Source organism: Heterocephalus glaber, unplaced genomic scaffold, assembly GCF_053883595.1.
Source record: "Heterocephalus glaber isolate CG9 unplaced genomic scaffold, H.glaber_assembly_v1.0 deba00001781, whole genome shotgun sequence".
Taxonomy (NCBI): Eukaryota; Metazoa; Chordata; class Mammalia; order Rodentia; family Bathyergidae; genus Heterocephalus; species Heterocephalus glaber.
Genome location: NW_028258467.1, coordinates 11,799,170 through 11,819,145, shown reverse-complemented (window position 1 = coordinate 11,819,145; position 19,976 = coordinate 11,799,170). Strand labels below are relative to the sequence as shown.

The 19,976-nt window shown below is 39.8% G+C and overlaps 1 long non-coding RNA gene across 6 annotated transcripts in view; it reads left to right on the top strand.

Annotated features, from left to right (window-relative positions):
* LOC110345769 (uncharacterized) overlaps positions 1 to 19,976 on the top strand; it is a 57,322-nt gene that overhangs the window by 2,531 nt on the left and 34,815 nt on the right. For all 6 annotated transcript variants that reach the window (XR_002389371.2, XR_015447933.1, XR_015447932.1 and 3 more), the window contains one exon: positions 7,795 to 7,966. This is a non-coding gene — a long non-coding RNA (uncharacterized LOC110345769). The remainder of the gene's footprint in view (positions 1 to 7,794; positions 7,967 to 19,976) is intronic.

Below are 19,976 nucleotides of genomic sequence, written 5' to 3'. Positions count from 1 at the left end.
GCAACTAGCAAAAATTTTTATGATACAATAGAATATAGTTCTCACACTTAACTTTCACATGACGAGTTCTTCTGGAAACCAGTCTAGCACAATTGAGGGAAAGTTCTAAAAATATTTAAGAGAAAAATTCAACATTTTTAGGCAAAATAGTTGAACCTACTTAAGATAACAAATAATGTCTACTATCTGAACTCTCCAAAGTTTGGGGTTAGTGTTGAACTCTCATTTGAGCTTATTTGTGAGGTAGCTGAATAAAAGTAGGCAGCTAAATTTTAGTTTCATGTTCCTCCTGTATAACAGAAAATAAGCAGTTATTATCAACTGACTTGCAGAAAAAGGAGGAGCTGCCCTGCATAATATTTAAGGAAAATGAACTTTTAAAAACTTATTTATTTAAGCATTTAATTTTAACAAAACAGTAGAGAACACAAGAAATTATTTTGACAAATCTGTAGCCTTTAAAAATGGTTTTCCTTTAACTTTTATTAAGAACAGATCTCTATCTTAAGCTTTATACTTTTAAACAGATTTTGACATTGTTTTTGTGTATTACAATTTTTAGAAATATTTTAACAAACTGTCTCTGGAAACATTTTATTCAAAGATTATACTGTTAACAAATATGATCAATTTATAACAGAAACAGAACTTTTATATTATAAAATTATGCCACTGGATCATTAGTATTTGAAAATTGTTATTGGATCATATTTGTGTCTCAAACTGTCATATGCTGATGTAAGCACTAGATGTCTAAAAAAGAACACACATATATAACATATTTGAGGTTGGAAACACCCAAAATCATTGCTTTTGAACTTATAAGGAGTTTGAGTAAAAACAAAGAGATTTCAAAATAAAAACTCATTTTAAGTACTAAATTTAAACAAAGACTAGATAGACAAATAACATTTTACTTATTATAGAGAAGCAAGCCAGCCTTTTACTGTCTCTTAAAACTATTAGCATTAGGCAGCATAAACAAACTCATTAACAGACCAGTTGGCAAAGGGCACACAGGTAATGGGAGAAAAAATAAAAACTAAGATACATCATGTTCTGGTACAAACACCCAATGATAAATGTAAATGCATTTTATACCTAATATGTACCAATAAATATATATATAAATTTTAAAAAACAGACCAGGTAACTTGGAGCTATTAGATCTTTATATCAAAAGAGGGGCCGGTGATTTAGCTCAGTGGATCTGCCACCTTCCTCTCAAGCAAAACATCCTGAGTTCGATCCCTGGTACACCCCCACCCCAAATCTTTATATCAAAAGACTTTTTAAGACTTTAAAAACTGTTATTAAAATATGAAATATATTGTGCTCACACAAATAACTTAAAATGATGAAAAGATATAATGCTTAATCACTTTGAGACATTTTCTTAAACTCATTTTCACTAGTTGAGCTGCATTTTGATAAAACTCTACTTTTAGATATTTGAGCTTATGTTAGTGATATATATCAGACATATATCAACAACTTATGAAATATATGTAATATTTAAATGTTAACATTTATAAATATTTTATCTTTTTTTAAATACTGGGGATCAAATTTGGGTCCTTGCACTTTCGAGACAGGCAGTGGAACCATTGAGCTAAATCCCCAGCATCATCTATAAATATTTTTTTGGTATAGGGGATCAAACTTGCATCCTTGTGCTTGTGAGGCAGGTGACAGAACCACTGAGCTAAATCCCCGGCCCCTATCATTTATAAATTTTAAACAAAGAATATATGAACTTATATTTAACAAATGTCTTTAGTATTTTAACTTAATTGTAAATAACCTCGAGCTTTTATTTATCTGTTTAATTTTTTTTTTTGGTACCAGGCATCGAACTTGGCACCTTGCACTTTCAAGGCAGGCAGTGGAACCACTGAGCTAAATCCCCAGGTGCTATCCTTCATAAGCTTTAAACAAAGAATATATGAATTCATATTTAACAAATGTCTTTAGTATTTTAACTTAATTGTAAATAATTTCGAGCTTTTATTTATCTATTTAAAAAATTTTTTTTGGTACTGGGCATTGAACATGGGACCTTGAGCTTTTGAGGCAGTCAGTGGGACCATTGAGGTAAATCACTGGCCCCACAAGTAATTATCTAACTTTTTTTGGGAAAAAAAATTTAAATTTGTCAATATCTCAAATTTCCCTTTGCATACACTATAACAGAATATTATTTAAACTTTTGAATAGTTTTTTGGGGGCCTTTGAACTTGAATCTTTATATTGCTCACAATGAATTATTCATAATCACATTTTTTATGCTACTCAAAGCAAACTATTTTGGGAAACAAGGATACCCATAAGTGAATCTACTTGGAAGACCATAAAGTGAACTTTATTAATTGTGGTCATTGGAAATGGAATAGGTCAGAAAATCTGGAAACTCCTAAGAACTGTAGGGAGAAATATTTATTTTGTATCATCATTTTAGAGTTGAGTGAGTTAATAACTATGTAAATGTGGACTCAGCTTTTTCAGGAAATTAGGAAGAAGTACAGCATGGCTGGACAGTGCTTATTTAGACACACGTTAGTGCATAAGACAAAGTTGCCTGTTTTTTATACAGACTTAGAAAGCTCTCATAGATTTTTATTAGATAATGTCTAATGAATAGAAACATTTAAATGTGTTTCCATTTTTTAATCTTAATAAACCATAGGGGAGGCCTCTTATCTAACTCATTCTCTGCTGAGTAGAATAAACAAGTAGAAGCTGTCAGGCTCCATAAACCTTTCTTGGTTAAGAAAACAGTCTTGAGAACATTTTGGAAGAAGTGAATCCTGAAACTATGGTAGTCATGGCATGCAGACCATTATACAGGTGAGAAATAGGTAGACCTGGGCCTTTACTTGCTATTTATTAAAAGACATGATTTTCATTTTGTTATCAGGGACTCGGCCATTATTGCTATAAACTTTTTAATGTCTAGGAAAATATTGATAGATTTCAGGCTGGTGATTTAGCTCAGTGGTTTTGCCACCTGCAGCTCAAGCTCAAGGACCCGAGTTCAATCACCAGTACCAAAAAAATAATAATAATAATACCTCAAACACACAAACATTTTAAACTACTGTCTTTCAAAAAATAGGACCCCGGTACAAATTTAGAAGAATTCTTTTTATTGACTAGTGCTATGTCATTGTTTGAGAAGCTAAATAATTTAAATTTTGACATAAAGGAATGCCCAGACTTTGGTATATTTATATTGTCTCAATGTTTAACTGACTCTGATTTCTTAGATCTGAACAAACTCAAAAATTTTAATTATATTTTGTATCCTCTTTAATTTATTATTTGAGATAGGGTTTCACAATGTAATTCAGGCTGGCCTTGAACTGATTATGTATCCCAGGATGGCCTCAAACTCACAGCTCCTGCTCCTGGAGTGCTAGTATTATGGGTGTATGAACCACACCCAGCCATTAGTATTTTTAACATTTGTGAAACTGAAACTTTTTCTAAAGTTAAAACATCTCAAATATAAATTTGATTAGCTAATGCAGGGAAAATTTACATTAGCAGTTGATATAACCTTTGTTATATCCTTTAAAACTTTTTTGGGGGGGAGTACTGTGGATAGAACTCATTACCTTGCACTTTTGAGACAGACAAGGTGCCACTGAGCTAAATCCCTAGCCCATGTGTTATATCCTCTAAAACTGCTTTTTTTGAGACAGGGTCTCAGTATGTAGCCCAGGGTGGCCTTGAACTCATGGCAGTCTTACTGTGTCATCCTTTTGCACTCTGAGATTACAGGAATTCATCACAATGCTTGACCTTTTTAAAAGCATTTTTAAAAAGTCATGTGAACAGGTGCCGGGTATTTAACTCAGTGCTTCCTCCACCTGCCTCTCAAGTGTAAGGTCCCAAGTTCAATCCCTGGTACCAAAAAAAAAGTCACGTGAACAAATAGGTATTTGGGTTAATGTTTTTAAGTTATTGAGCACTTTAAAAAAAAAGGAATTTGGTACGATCTCAACAATATATACATACAAGTACACAGTTAGGCATAACATAATATGTGCATTTATGCCAACACACATAAAGCAATGACTTAAAATTATAATTTATCAGCTTTTAAAAAGTTATATTATTGTCATGTTTTCCATTAGTCTTATGCAATATTTAATCTTCTATTTGCATATCTGAAGGTAGGATTGAGGTTGTAACCAGGTTGGAAATATATATCTCAAAGCAGATAATTTGCCTAATTAAACTGAATTTGAATTTTTTGAAGCTTTTATTCTTTACCTTAATTTATTATAGATCTTAGAAAATTTAAGACATTTTATTGTGTTGGCATTTACATATAGATGGTCAAAAATTTGTGTCTTATCTAATATGAAAAATAATCCAATTTAGAAACAATATTCCCTACAAATAAAAACACAAAGGCAAAATATCTGTATCTTAGCCAATCTTATTTTAATGAAACTTTTTTTTTTTGGTACCAGGGATCGAACTCGGGTCCTTGCACTTGTGCAGCAGGTGGCTAATCCACTGAGCTAAATCCCAAGCCCTAATGAATCTTTTAAAAGACATCCCTATGAAATCAGCATGCTTTCATATATATGGTGTATCACAATAAATTCACCCCACCCCTTTCTTTAAAGTTCTTGAAAGTATTTTATTTCAGGTTGAAAAATGAACAGCTTCCACACTATTCATTGCAAGATACACAGTATTCATGAATGCAATGCTAGTCATTTGAGGACATACTCTATACATACCTCAATTTCTCCTTCATGCTTTTTCTTTTAGAAAGATGCTGTTTACCAAAAAGAAACTTCAGCAGTACAGGAAAATCTATTTTCCCAATAAAATTATGAAAACCTGTTTCCCAATGGAATCAAGATTATCTTCCCACTACCACTACCTTAATATAATCATATGCTTATTGAGACACTAGTATTGGCACCCTAAAAGTACATTTACTTTCAACAATGAGGGAATAAACACCCCTTTTAAGTTATAGATAACTAAAGCTTTATTAGGGAGCTGCAAAGTGGCATGAGCATTTTCATTTTTGACCAGTTTATAACAGAGCTTTTTAAACACACTAGCAGGGTTCTTTTTATATTTTAAAAATTTTATTCTAATATTTTGTGGACAAATGACTCAAGAACCTTGAATTCCATATTGGCTCAGAAAGAAACCTCAGAATGACTTGAAACCAAAATGGCTGATATAATTTTAGGTGGTACTGAATGAAATCCTGCTGCTCATCCTAGAATAAAAATGCTTATAAGAAGAGAAAAATATGCTGGGGATTTACCTCAATGGTGCAAGTGCAAAAGCAAATAAAAGCATATCAAAGTGGACCAAAGCAAAGGAATATTCTAAACCAAATGAAACCAAAACAAATGTCTGGAAATTTTTTTCTTTATCCTCTGAATCTCTCCTCACGCCAATCTCTTCTCACACCAAAATGACCTGCAATAGATCTGAATGGCCCCAAAGAGTGAAGGTCCTTGCCCCACCCAATTGGCACTGCTGAATGACCTAAAATAGGTCCAAACTTGCAGAGAGTAGATCCTTGGAGCACACTTTCAGGGGGAAACCAGGCAGAGCCCATCAGCTCTGAATAGGATGGAACCTGGAACTTGTACTAGATTGAGCTTCCAAAACCATTTTTTTATTAATGAACAAAAGCATTTATAGGCAGATTTATGCAGAAGATGGGAAAAGGGAGAATTTTCAGGGTTTGAAGGTGTTCCTGGCAGGTAGGTGCCGGCATGTCTCTGAAGTCCCAAGAGCAGGTTGAGCTAGCCATGAGCAAGCAGTCTCTTTCCCAAGTGATTGCTAGGATGCATGGCTCTCAGGAGCAGGGACAAATGTTGCTTTGTGGTCACCCAAAGTTTTACCAGCCACTTAGGCTTATAGGGTGCTTGTCACTGAGCACACCAAAGGAGGGCATATAATTGGGTAAGAAGGATTTATTTAAAGCTAGCTTCAAGGTGTTAGAGTGACCCATTTTCCTCACATCATCTGTTTACAGATGGGCAAGGGTGTTTTATAATAAGGAAAGGTGGCAGAGAGAGGATGCAGCTCTTCATACTTGCTTTATCACTTTCAGCCATATATTTTACCTTTTTTGGGAAAAGAATCCAGACCTCTGTCCTTCTTGGGCTATCAGTATATTTTGTCACTTTCTAAGGATCATTGGTGGTGAGGGAAGCTGTTCATACCCTAGGCCTCAAAGGGAAAAAAGGTTTTTTCAGCACTGTTTATAAATCTATACTTATTTCCCCCCCAAAAAAATGCCTAAGTATTTCACATAGATCCTGTACCATGTGTATATGTTCCAGGTTTTCTGTAGCCTTAACACTTGTTTCCTTAAATTGTACTGATAATAGGTGCCATAGCGGGAGTGAAGGAAAATCTCACTGCTTTTGTAGATCATATTTCCTTAATGGCTGAGATGTTAAGCATCTCATTCCCAGTTCACATGAAGAGGGGGAAGAGGGAGTAATTTTGATAGAGGGATGAAATCAGGACCTCCAAATAGGATATAAGGGAAATATAATTCCCAACCTGTTAGGTGTTTGATACACTGAATTCATGTTCTCTACAACTGAAGAATGAATTCTAGAAACAACAGAGGTTAAGAGTAGGAAAGGTTTATTGAGAGGATGGCTCCTGAGAGGTAGGAGGGGTCCTGAATGGGTAGCCAAGGATCCCACTTTACAGCCAAGTTTTATAGAGCACAAACCATGTGGGTACAACATGGGTTAAAGCTATAATTAGCCAATATGGTTACAAGTATAGTTGCTTAGGTAATAATGAGGCAATAGGGGAACAAGTTACAAAACAAGTGTGCGTGGAAAGAATAAAGAACTTGGATAGGTGATGGATCTCGAGGTCTTGGTTGCCCACTGAGGTGACTGATGCCTATCTAGAGTTTATTAGACCAGGTGTTATCACTTATCCCTTGGGAAAGTATGTAGGCCTGGTCCTTTTATTATTATCTTGAGGTCTGGCCTCCGACTGATTCATCTCTGATCACAGTTGTAGTATGTTTTCACCTTGTGTCTTGACTCTCTGCTGAGGGCCCACCCCTATCTGACTTCCTATAAAACTTCTGACTAACATAGCTGTCTATAATAATTTCACATTCTAGCATTCTATCTCAGTTGTCAGTTCTCATTGCCAGCATTCAATGAGATTGTAATTGGGACCACAAAAGGCAACTTAAGTTGAATTTTCCCCCTAAAATTTCTCCTGCCTAGAGCATAAACATCAGCCCTGATGAATGGATGGAATATGCAGATCTTGGCATCTGGATGTCAAACCCCATTCCATTCCCCTAGGCATGGGAGGTCCTGGAAAGGATAGAAGTCTGAACTTTTCTACTGTTCCATTATATTCCCTCCCTTACTGTTCCTTTATAGTAAAGTCTCCAATAAATGCTAAGAATGGTGAGATGGTGATTTAAGGAAAATGCCCCCTCTCATCTTTTTGGAGTTAGCTTTTGGTAAATCTTTTTTATTTTTTCCAAAATGAATGGCCTCCTTTGATTTGTTCATTGTTGAGAAAATGCACCTGAGCTTGTAAACCTAAGTAGCCAGTAACAAGCTGATGGGCCACAGGATCACAGACATTCAGATAAGAGATGAGATGTCACATTCAGCTGGTGGGTTCTCTCATGTCTCTCTGCAAAAGCTGTGTCTGCTTACAGCACTCCTCATCTTTACCCACACCATGCAAACAGTAATAGTTTCTTGTCCTGAATGGCTGCTATGGGGCAACAAATCCCATTTTTTTCAGCTCTCTGCTCAGAGCTCGGTCACTGCAAGTCATGCTTCAGGAGATTCTGTTGCATGGAAGGAGGGTGGAGCAGCAAAGGGTGTTGGAAGCCCATGGACACTTTGAACTCTACTCCAACTGTCTCATCTTCACTGTGACCTGGACACAGAGCCTCTGAGCCAAGGCCACTCAGGTGAGTGTACACTGGTTTGTATGGCACAATGCCATGTCTGCCTACACCCTCATGCCTGTGGGATCTGTGGACACTGCACAGCTCCTTGCTTGATTCCTGGATTTGTTGACTCCAGTTAAATCATCTGAGGTCTCCTCACCTGGGGTCTCTTGCTCTGGGTCTCCTCAGGCCATCCTTCAATCTCCACTGACCATGTGGATTCTCTCCCTTCCTCACTCACCCTCTTGCTGCTCAAGGCAGCTATGAGTTCTGTCAAAAACAGTCCTCCCCTGAGCCCTCTCCACCTGCTTGTCCCTTCCCATCCCCACCTTAGCAGGCCCCTCAGTCCCTTCGAGAATTTGCATGGTACATCTGTTCATGCATTCTAAATCCTATATTACTGACTATAACTGCTGGTGTGTTTGACCCTGATGATCCACTGGGAATTGAGCTCTTCTGACAGGGGTATCTTGATTCCATCCCTGTGTACCTGGAGGGAGAAAGGAGTTGAGGAGAGACCAAGAGAGAAAGCAGGAAAGTAAAGTGGAGTATAAGATATGTAACTAGACAGGATCTTCTGACTGAGAAAGAATAGAAATGAGACCCAGCAGTCAGAGGATATGCTGCCAGAGGTGGAATGAGGTGTGAGTTAACATCTATTATCTGACCCCCTCCTTTTCCTTGCAAAGAGGGTGCATTATCACAGAGGGAGGTGAAGTTATCTTGGTGAACAGAAAATCTGGTAGGGAGAGATCAACTTCATTGGAAGATGTGCTTGAGGTGGAATGGAGTCAGGCTCAACTTCTCTTGTGTCAGCTTGCTGATGTACTACTTTGGATGAAATGCATGCTGCCACTCTGGGAGGTGGTTCTATCTCAGTGGGTGGAGACTCAGCTGGCTAGAGATCACAGCAGCCAGAAGATATGCTGTCAGAGGTGGAATGGCATCAGGCTGTACTACTTCTGAGTCGGGTGGTTTCTGGTGATTTTGGAAACAGGTTCTGCTACCACACTGGGAGGTGACTGCATCTCAGTGAAAGGATAATCAGTGACTAGAGATCCATCACTGCTGGAAGATGTGTTGATAGGATTGGAATGGGTTGAGATTTTGCCTCTGCTGAATCCAATCACTGCCGGTACACCTTGGTTGGAACACCTGTTGCCAGTTGAGGAGTTTGTTCTCACTCAGTGGATGAGAATCCAGTGTTCAGAGCTCCTACCCAGTGACTCTCAGCCAAGACCACTCAACCCATGCCCTCAGACACACCTCCCAGGCCTCCTCATCCTCAGGCTTGGCCTCACTAGTCACTAGGTTCTCCAGCTGGGTCAGGAATGTGTACATTTGTGGAGAAGTCAGCCCAGCATGCTGATCAGGATGTAGGAAATAGCTAGTTAGTCTGGCCAGGTCTGGGATTGGACAGAACTCTTCAGGGTAGTGTCCACCCCACATCCAGATGGGCACTGCACAAATATATGAGGCTCATGTGAGCAGTATGCTTCTCAATGCTTCTCTACAGCCTTCATACAGAATCATGTGTGCATGTCTGACTGGGATGGTCTGCGGTAGAGAGTCTATCTTCACAGGGACCTGCTCTTCACAGCCCCCAGCAGCCCCTTTGCTGCCTGCTTGCCTGTCTTCCTCCTCCTGAAGGCAAAGCCCTAGCCCCCATCCCTCTACTAGCAGTCAACAACACTTTGGAATCTGGGATTTCCCAGCCCCCCTCAAACTCAGTTCCTCAAATGTCCCCTACTCTGGAGACAGAAGCCTTCTGTCTTGGCTCTAAGCCCATTCACTTCTTGATTTCCTCATCCTCCTCACAGTTGGGGTGAAGGAATTCAGGCATAGAGGTCAGGAGAGGGTGGCCTCCACATCCTCTTGTAGCCCCCACCTGCCAGGCAGTCTAGGGGGACTGTCTCCTTCTCTGATGAGAATGGAGGCAGGAAAAGGCTGAGTGTTTTGCCTGTTTTTCTCCCTAAATTAGTTGCTAAGTGACTGGAAACATGCCTGCACAAAATAGGTGTTTCATTTACATGTGTTCATGAATTAATCCTGCCATCTCCTACCTAGATATCTCAGTGGGACCAGGGCCTCTCACTCTACTCTGATGGGGAGTCCCCACTCTAACTATATTTAGGTAGGGAACTACAGAGTTGGGATTGATTCAAAAATGAGGAAATTACATTGCCTGAGTAATCAGTTAAGTGAGGCACAGAGAGCTTCTTCATGGTAGAGGGGAGGTTCCATAGCCCTGGGTCACTGACCCTGATAGACCCTGGCCTGGAGCAGGTGCTTCTAACTCTCAGCTCTCTTGGTCCCAAATACATGCTCTGATGGTGATTCTCCGATCACCCCAGCTTTCACAGACCAAATTGAGACACAGAAAGGTGCAGAGCATTAAAAGGGTCTGCCATGAGGTAGCCAGAATCCTCCCCCGTGGCTGGCAATATGTTATGGCAGACCATTAATAATCTCTTTTTTTCTGTGATTGTTTCTGAGCCATTTTGGAAGCATCCCATTAGGTGCAAACATCCATACAGTTGCCTGGAATGTGCCTCCAGTTCTGGAGTGGAGTAGTGTCATCCCAAAATATACCCCTGTGGCAGGAGATGTAGTAATGTTGATGGAATGCAATCTCTTTTTTCATGTGATTGGTTCTGAACCATTTTGGAAGCATCCCATTAGATTTGAAGTGCTGTATGTTGGCCCAGAGGCTGCCTCCAGTGTGGGAGATTCCAGGTGCCAGGCCAGAATGCTCAATGTGGCAGGAGATATGTTATGGCAGCTCAAACACAATGGCTTTTTTCATGTGATTTTTTCTGATCCATTTTGGAAGCATCCCATTAGCTGGGAGCAGCTGAACAGTGGCTAGCATGCCACCTCCTCCATGGGAGTGGCATTGTGCCATCCTAAAATATTCCATGGTGGCAGGAGACTTGGAAAGGTGGATGGAATGCATTCTCTTCTTTCATGTGAATGGTTCTGAGACATTTCAAAGGCATCTAATTTTCTGGGAGTGGCTGTACAGTGGACTGGAATCCGCATCCACTACCAGAGTAGGGTTGTGCTAGGGCAGAATCCTCCCCCGTGGCTGGAGATGTGTTATCGCAGATCATAAGTAATCTCTTTTTTTCTGTGACCGTTTCTGAGCCATTTCAGAAACACCCCATTTGCTTGGAACTACCTTACAGTGGTCTGAAAGCCCCATCCAATTCTGGAGTGGGTTAGTGCCATCCCAAAAATATTCGCCTGAAGCAGGAGATGTGGTAAGGTGGATGCAATGCAATCTCTTTTTTCCTGTGATTGCTTCTGAGCCATTTCAGAAGCATCCCACTAGCTGGGAGCAGCCATAGAGTGTCTAGGATATGGCCTCCTCTATGGGCGAGGCATTGTGCCATCCCAAAATAATCCCCCATGGCAGGAGATGATGTTAGAAGGATCACACACATTCTCATCTTTCTTTTGAGCAGTTCTGATCCATTTCAGAGGCATCTAATTTGCTGGGAGAGGCCTTAGACTAGCCCAGAATCTGCCTCCACCACTGGAGTGGGGTTGTGCCAGGCCAGAATCCTCCCCCGTGGCTAGAGATGTGTTCTGGCAAATTCTAGGTAATCTCTTTTTTCTGGGATTATTTCTGAGCCATTTCATAAGGATCCTCTTTGCTTGGAACAGCTTTACAGTGGCCTGAAATCTGCCTAAATTTCTGGAGTGGAGTAGTGCCATCCCAAAATATTCACGCTTGGCAGGACATGTGGTAAGGTGTTTGGAATGGAATTTCTTTTTTCCTGTTATTGATTCTGAGCCATTTTGGAAGCATCCAATTAGCTGGGATCGGCCATCTGGTGACCCAAATCCACTTCCACTATAGGAGCAGGGTTGTGAAAGGCCAGGATCCTCCCCCATGGCAGGAAATGTGGTAAGGTGCATCAAATTCATTCTCCTTTTCCTGTGAGTGGTTCTTAGAGGTTTGGGAAGCAAGCAATTAGCTAGCAGCAGTGGTACATTTGCCCGGAATCCCCCATGTCTACAGCAGTGGAATTTTGTTATCCTGCAATATTCCCTCATTGCAGGAGATGAGGAAAAATGGATGGAATGCCTTCTCTTTATTCCTGTGCATGTTTCTGAGCCATTTCAATAGCACCCCATTAGATTTGAAGGGCAGTATGGTGGCTGGGAATCCACCTCCATTATTGGAGCTGCCTGGTGCCAGGCCAGAATCCTCAACATGGTAGGAGATGTATTATGGCAGATGGAAGGCAGTGGCTTTTTTCGTGTGATGTTTCCTGATCCATTTTGGAAGCATCCCATTAGCTGGGAGCAGCCATAGCATGGCTAGGATTTGGCCTGCTCTATGTGCACAGCATTGTGCCATCCCAAAATATTTCCCGGTGGTAGGAGATGTGGTAAGGTGGATCGCACACATGCTCTTCATTCCTTTGAGCAGTTCTGAGCAATTTCAGAGGCATCCAATTTGCTGGGAGAGGCCGTAGAGTAGCCCAGAAACCTCCTCCACTACTGGAGTGGGGTTGTGCCAGGCCAGAATCCTCACCCGTGGCTGGAGATGTGTTCTGGAAAATTACGGGTAATCTCTTTTATTGTGTGATTGTTTCTGAGCCATTTCATAAGCATAAAATTTGCTTGGAATTGCCATACAGTGGCCTGAATGCTGCCTCCACTTCTGGAGTAGGGTAGTGCCATCCCAAAATATTCCTCTGTGGCAGGAGATGTGGTAAGGTGGATGAAATGCAATGTCTTTTTTCCTGTGATTGGTTCTGAGCCATTTCAGAAGCATCTCATTGGCTGGGAGAAGCCATACATTGGCCAGGACTCTGCCTCCTTTTCTGGAGTGGGATAGTGCAATCCCAAAATGTTACCCCATTTCAGAAGATGTGATAAGTTGGATGAAACACAATCTCCTTTTTTTGTGATTGGTTCTGAGCCATACTGTAAGCATTCCATTGGCTGTGAATGGTGGTACAGTGGCCAGGAAACCACCACCCCTATGGGAGTGGAATTGTCCAATCCTGTAATATTCCCCCATTGCATCAGATGAGGGAAATTGGATGGAACACATTCACCATATTCCTCTGAATGGTTCTGAGCCATTACAGAAGCACCCGATTAGATTTGAAATTCCATAAGATGGAACAGAATCTGCCTCCACTATGGGAGCTGGGTTGTGCCAGGCCACAATTCTCAATGTGGCAGGAGATGTGATATGGCAGATTGAATGCAATGGCTTTTTTCATGTGATTTTTTTCTGATCCATTTTGGAAGCATCCCATTAGCTGGGAGCAGCTGAACAGTGGCTACCATGCCACCTCCTCCATGGGAGCAGCATTGTGCCATCCCAAAATATTCCCCTGTAGCAGGAGATGTAGGTATTTGGATCGCACAAATTCTCATCTTTACTTTGAGCAGTGCTGAGCAATTTCAGAGGCATCCAATTTGCTGGGAGATGCCATTGAGTGGCCCTGAAGCCACCTCCACTACTGGAGTGTAGTTGTGGCAGGACAGAATCCTCCCCCGTGGCTGGAAATGTGTTCTGGCAGAATATAGGTAATCTGTCTTTTTCTGCAAAAACTTTCTGAGCCATTTCAGAAGCATCCCATTTGCTTGGAACAGCCTTACAGAAGCCTGATAGCCAGCTCCACATATGTAAGGGGTAGTGCCATCCCAAAATATTCCCATATGGCAGGAGATGTGGTAAGGTGAATGGAACACAATCTCTTTTCTCCTATGATTGGTTCTGAGAAATTTTGGAAGCATCCCATTGTCTGGGTGTGGCCATCTGCTGGCCCAAATCCACCTCCACTATAGGAGTGTAATTGTACCAGGCGAGTTTCCTCCCCCGTGGCTGGAAATGTGGTAAGATGCATCAAACGCATTCTCTTTTTTCCTGTGAGTGGTTCTAAGCTGTAGGGAACAGGGGAAGGGGACGTTACCAGAACCTCTGGAGTAAGTCCTAGTCTCCTGAGAGCCATGGCAGCACATGGTGAATTACAGGAAAGGTAGACAAAGGAGACTGAGAAGAAGCTGAGCTTTGGGTCTGATCAGTGCTGCTCTGGGCGGCAAAGACAAGAAGCCCTAGCTTGCAGCACCTTTTATTTAGTACATCCGAAGAAACAAATGTAACAAATGAATAATGTAGATTTCAGGATCGCATTGGGATGAACAAAGTGTAACAAAAGACTGGGTGGGGGAGGCAGAAATCTAAGAACAATGAGGAACTATGCAGATGAAGATTTAGTTCCTCCCAGGAACTACACAGATGAAGATTTAGTTCCTCCCAGGGTGTCTCCCACAGGTGTGGTCTTGTCCTGGAGCATTACAGCATCATGGGATCATTGAGATCTCCCTTGTGACCTGAGGCCAAAATGGAATTATGTCTTGGAGTGTTATAGCTGGCCTGTAGGCTGGAGAACTAGGCCTACTCAAATGATTTTTCCCTAGAATTATGTAGCATTGCTCCCAACATATCTCCCTTTCTTTTTGTTTTATATGAAGGTGTTTTTAGGAAAAGTGAGCACACCCAACAATACCTTGACCCTATATATTGTGAGGATCTATAGTGTGTTTGACTGGCTTAGCTGTCTATAAGCATAATTTCTATTAATTGGGGCTGTAAAAGGATGAAAAATCAAATAATAAATTTATTTTTTTATTTTTTTATTTTTAAACAATGTTGGCTTAAAAAACTTAAAACTTTTGCTGAACTCAAATAGCTATTGTCTTATATAGTTATACTTTTCTACAGGATGTTCTAGACCAAGTTACAGTGAGACCTATATTAAATAAAGTCAATCTCTTGTTATCTAACAAGGTCAATTAAGTCTCCACAGGCACTGTCTTGGAACCATGCATAGAGCCTCTTAGCTCTTCTGTCAGTGTCAGCCATCAGGATATGTCATGGCCTTGCTTGACCATGTTGCTTCCTGCGAAAGCATGGGAGATTTTTTCCTCCAGGTGACATTCCTTTGGCACACTTTTTGTTGGATCATTACTGTTTTGGTGTTCAGCAACCTCCCTGCTCAGGAGGTTGGGTGACTCACCAAAAATGCAGGATCTTGGAGATGGTTCCCTCATGTTCTGGATCTTATTGTTATAGTTGACCTTGGAGGGCCAGGGCCAAAATATTGGCTGCCTTCTTAGCCCAGATACCTCTTCAGTTTTGGTCTCTAAACTTTGGTTGTTGAACACCCAGAAGAGAAGATCAATAACATTAGCATTGTAAGAGGAGTAGTGAACTCAAATATTATAATTTTACCTGGATATTAAGCATTTTGGAATAAAAATATAGTTAAACTGTTATTATTGCCAATCATGGTTGTTCTTGTGGTTGAATCCCTAAGTAGCTATCCTTTTTATAGGATGTCATCTAAGGAAAATAAATCAGCCTACAACTGTGCTTATTATCATAGGGGGCTGGAGCATAAGAGAAAGGCAAATATCTGAATCAAAAGGTTATTACCATAAACAATGTTAGAAGACCCATACAATTAGGGGGTATGAATACATTTTGTACACCAGAAAAGGAGTGGTAATAAATATTATAGTTATATAAAACATTATGTTCTTCAATGTAGTTTGGTACCAAAAGCATCTTTCCCAATAACACTCTTTTGTTTATACCACAGAAATTAATCTTTTGAGGATGACCAATGTAGACATATCACAATAACATATTGAGTGTTTAAACATTAATGATAACCAATGTAATCAATTTATAACATATTTAGAATTTAAATTTCAATGATAACCAATGTAATCAATTTATAACATATTTAGAATTTAAACTTCAATGATAAACAATGTAATCAATTTATAACATATTTAGAATTTAAACTTCAATGATAATGTAATCAATTTATAATAACATTGAGACAATATTTGTTGTGGTGTGTTTCCCATAAGATTATGAAAATTACTAGGGGGTCCCTTTAGTGAATTAAGACCAGAATGATTATTTTCTGGGTGGCCACTTCTTTATTCACCAAAGGGAGTACCCACAGTCTCTATTTACTTTGACAAACAAATAATATGAATATATATATCTTCTTATTTTACAACTGATTATTGCAATTATTGCAACTGATTATTCCATGTAGATGACAATACACATTACTTTTATAAAATAAATCTCGGTGGCACTTTGATCAGTTAGCAACTTGGGGAAAGAAAGGCATGCCTTTAATTTAATAATATTTATCTGTAAGCCAATCCAATAATAAGTGAATATCTTTTAAGGAAAAAAAATTTTTTTCAAAAGGTGAAAAGGAAAAGAGAAAAAAAATTTTGAGCTCAACTGTACAAACAAATAGACAACAGACAAACATATAAGACAATTTATAAAATTAGAGTGCACTCAAATATATTTGGCCAAATTGAATTATAATATCCTTTTTATGATTATTAGATTTATAATTGTATGACTGGTCAAAAACTTTGGAATAGTCAATTAACAGAAATCTCTTGAGATTAGAATCAGAAGGAATGAAAGTGCTGTTATACCTGTAAATATAAAAAGAGCATTTTGAAGTTGTCCCCCACCTTTATAAATTTTTTACTATAAATCTATAATTATCATTCCTCTGGGGGCATCATCTCAGTCCTGGACCCTGCCATGGATTTGTTGGTTGTCGCTGATGAGGTGGGTCCCTGAGGTGCAGCTGGCTCATCACTTTCAGCCAGGGTGCTATCACTCATTCTTCGAGATGTTGGTGGTTCCACCAGCGTGACCTCACGTTCCAGGAGGGCAGCCACAAGTTTTTCTCATTATCTGTTAGGACACAGGCGAAACCTCTCCCCCAAGTTATTAAGGCAGCCGGGCCATTCCACTTACCTGTTTGGATATCTTTCCAAAGGACTTGTGTTTTTTGAGTCTTAACCATGCCATCCATTTGCCAATGGAGCATAGCAGGTGGTTGTGTGGAACCTGCTACAGGATTCAAAAAATTGAGTACAAAAACAGCTAGATCTAAATGAGCTTGTGGAGGCAGCTGATTTCCTTTTGATTGTTTAAGCAATTGATGTTTGAGGGTGGCATGGGCCCTTTCTACTATGGCTTGTCCTTGTGGATTATACGGGATACCAGTACTATGCTTAACATGCCAAATAAGAAAGAATTTTTGGATAAATTTATTAACATATGATGGACCATTGTCAGTTTTAATATTTTTGGGCACTTCCAATGGCAGCAAAGGCAGACAAGCAGTGTTGTTGAACATGGTGACCTTTCTCACCAAAATGACATGTGGCATGTATCATGTGTGAAAATGTATCTATAGAGACATGTACAAATCGAGACTTTCCAAAAGAGGGGACATGTGTCACATCCATCTGCCAAATCATATTGGCGGCTAGGCCTTGAGGGTTAGTTCCCTCAGGGGGAATGGGCCATGGAATCTGCTGGCAACTAGGACAAGCCATAACTATCTGTCATGCCTGAGCTTGAGATAGCTGAAAATCATGTTGCAATGACTTGGAGTTCTGATGGAAATAACTATGTGATTCCTTAGCCTGATCAAAAGCAGCAAGGAATCCTATAAGCTGATCTGCTTGTGCATTGCCATAGGAAAGTGGCCCAGGAAGGTTCATATGTGATTGAATATGTCCAATATAAAAGGGAGCAGTTCTTTGATGTATGGCCTTTTGTAATCTTAAAAACAAGTTTAATAATTTGGGTTCTAAGGTAGAGCAGACCATAGCTCCTTTCAGTCTTTGAGTCAAACAAACTGCATAAAAGGAATCACTTAAAATATTGAGAGGTTGGGAGGGAAAGTTTTTAATCACAAATAAAATGGCTAGCAACTCTGACCTCTGAGCAGAGAGACCAGGTGTAGGCAACACATAACTAAAGGAAGAGCTCCAAATTGCTGCTTGGCCCTTAGAGGAGCCATCAGTGAAATAGGTTGAGGCACCTTGCAATGGCTGAAATTGAGTAATCTTGGGGAGAGTAAACTCATGTCGTGAAAAAAGCTGAAACAGAGGATCACTAGGGTAATGATTATCTATGTGTCCAATGAAATCTGTAAAGGCTACTTGCCAATATAAAGGAGTCTGTAGCAGCATCTGCATTTGATCCTTATCAATTGGGATAATGATGAAATGAGGGTCAGCACCAAATAATTGTCGCGTAAGATTACGTCCCAAGGAAACTATTTTTGCAATTTGTTCTAGATATAATTGTAGAGATTTCACTAACTGGTTAGATAAAAACAACCATTCCATGGGAAAGACCCGTTTCTCATACCATTGCCCTATTAAGCCTGTAGGTGAGTGGGGGATGTTAAGCACAAACAAATGAACTGGATAATTAGAGTTGATATGAAAAACCTGACGGTTATGTATGCTTTGTTCTATTAATTGTAACTTCTTTTGTGCCTCCAGAGTTAATTTTCGAGGGGAATTAAGATCAGAATCTCCCTGTAATATTTTGTACAAATTCTGCAATTGAAAAGTTGCTATCCCTATCTTAGGCCTAATCCAATTAATATCACCTAATAATTTTTGAAAATCATTTAATGTTTTTAATTTGTCCTAAATTGTATCTTTTGTGACTTAACCGATAGTTCTGATAACAAGGTACCCAGGTAAATATAAGGCTCAGATAATTGAACTTTTTCAGGTGCTATGCACAATCCAAAATGCACTAAATCCTTCTTTGCAACAACAAAGGCCTGTAAAAGTAGCTGTTGTGTATTTGCAGAGATTAGTATGTCATCCATATAATGTGTTAAATAGACAGTAGGGAATAATTTATGAGTAGCTTGAAGAGCCTGTGCTACAAAAAGCTGACACAATGTGGGGCTGTTAGCCATTCCTTGAGGCAACACAGTCCACTGAAAGCGCTTCATTGGTTCTTTAAAATTAGTGCTAGGTACCGAAAAGGCAAATCAAGGTCAGTCACTTGGCCACAAAGGAATGTTAAAGAAGCAGTCTTTTAAATCTATAATTATAAGCGGCCACTTCTGGGGGATTGCCACTGGGTTCGGTAAGCCACGTTGCAGTGTCCCCATTGGAATGAGGCTAGCATTAACTGCACATAAGTCCTGAACCAAACGCCATTTGCCTGACCTTTTAGGAATAACAAAGATAGGTGTGTTCCAAGGGCTCACAGATGGTTCTAAATGCCCCTTGTTAACTTGGTCTAATATGAGTTGTTGTAGCATGGTTAGTTTCTCCTGTGGTAGGGGCCATTGATTAACCCAAATAGGATCATTTGATTTCCATTGTAAAGGCAAGGCTGCCTTGGGTGGAGAAACTTCTTCAATAGCCCCAACTAAAAATTTTTGATCATATCCAATTCCAAAGCAATTATTTTTTTGTTTCTGTTCTATAGGCTGTGTTGTTCCCTGAAATTGCTTGCCCAATCCTTTTCCTGGTTCATATCCCATTTTAGACATCATCTGTTGGCCTGGTGAAGTTTCAGGTGCAAAGTAGTCACTACAACTCTCCATTCTTTCAACAAATCTCTGCCCCATAGGTTTACAGGTATGGGAGCTATGTAAGGACAAATATATCCCAGTTGGCCATCAGGCCCTTCATAAGGCAGAGGAATGGAGCTTTGTAAAACTTGTTGGGGGGCGCCAAGGCCTACCAGAGATGTTTTAGTTGGTTTTATCCCCCAAGATGATGGCCAAAAACATGTGCCAATCATGGACACATCCACGCCTGTGTCTATCAGCCCTGTAAAGAATTTGCCATTCAATTTAATTTTGCACATGGGGTGGTTTTTGGAAATCTCTTGGGTGAAATAAATCTCTTCTTGAGGAATTTCTGGCTGAGGATCCTCTTGGGAATTTTTAAGGCTAACATTATTTAATTGTGGTTTAGGCAAGAGCAACAATTGTGCAATTATAATCTCCTTGTTCTATTACCCAAAGTCCTGTGGAACTAACAGGAATACATAATTCAGAGGTACAATCAGAATCAACAATAGCTGGAATAACAGTAATGCCTTTCAAAGTTAGAGAGAATTTTCCAAGTATCAAGCCAATGGTTCCAGGGGGTGGAGGTCCATGAATTCCTGTGG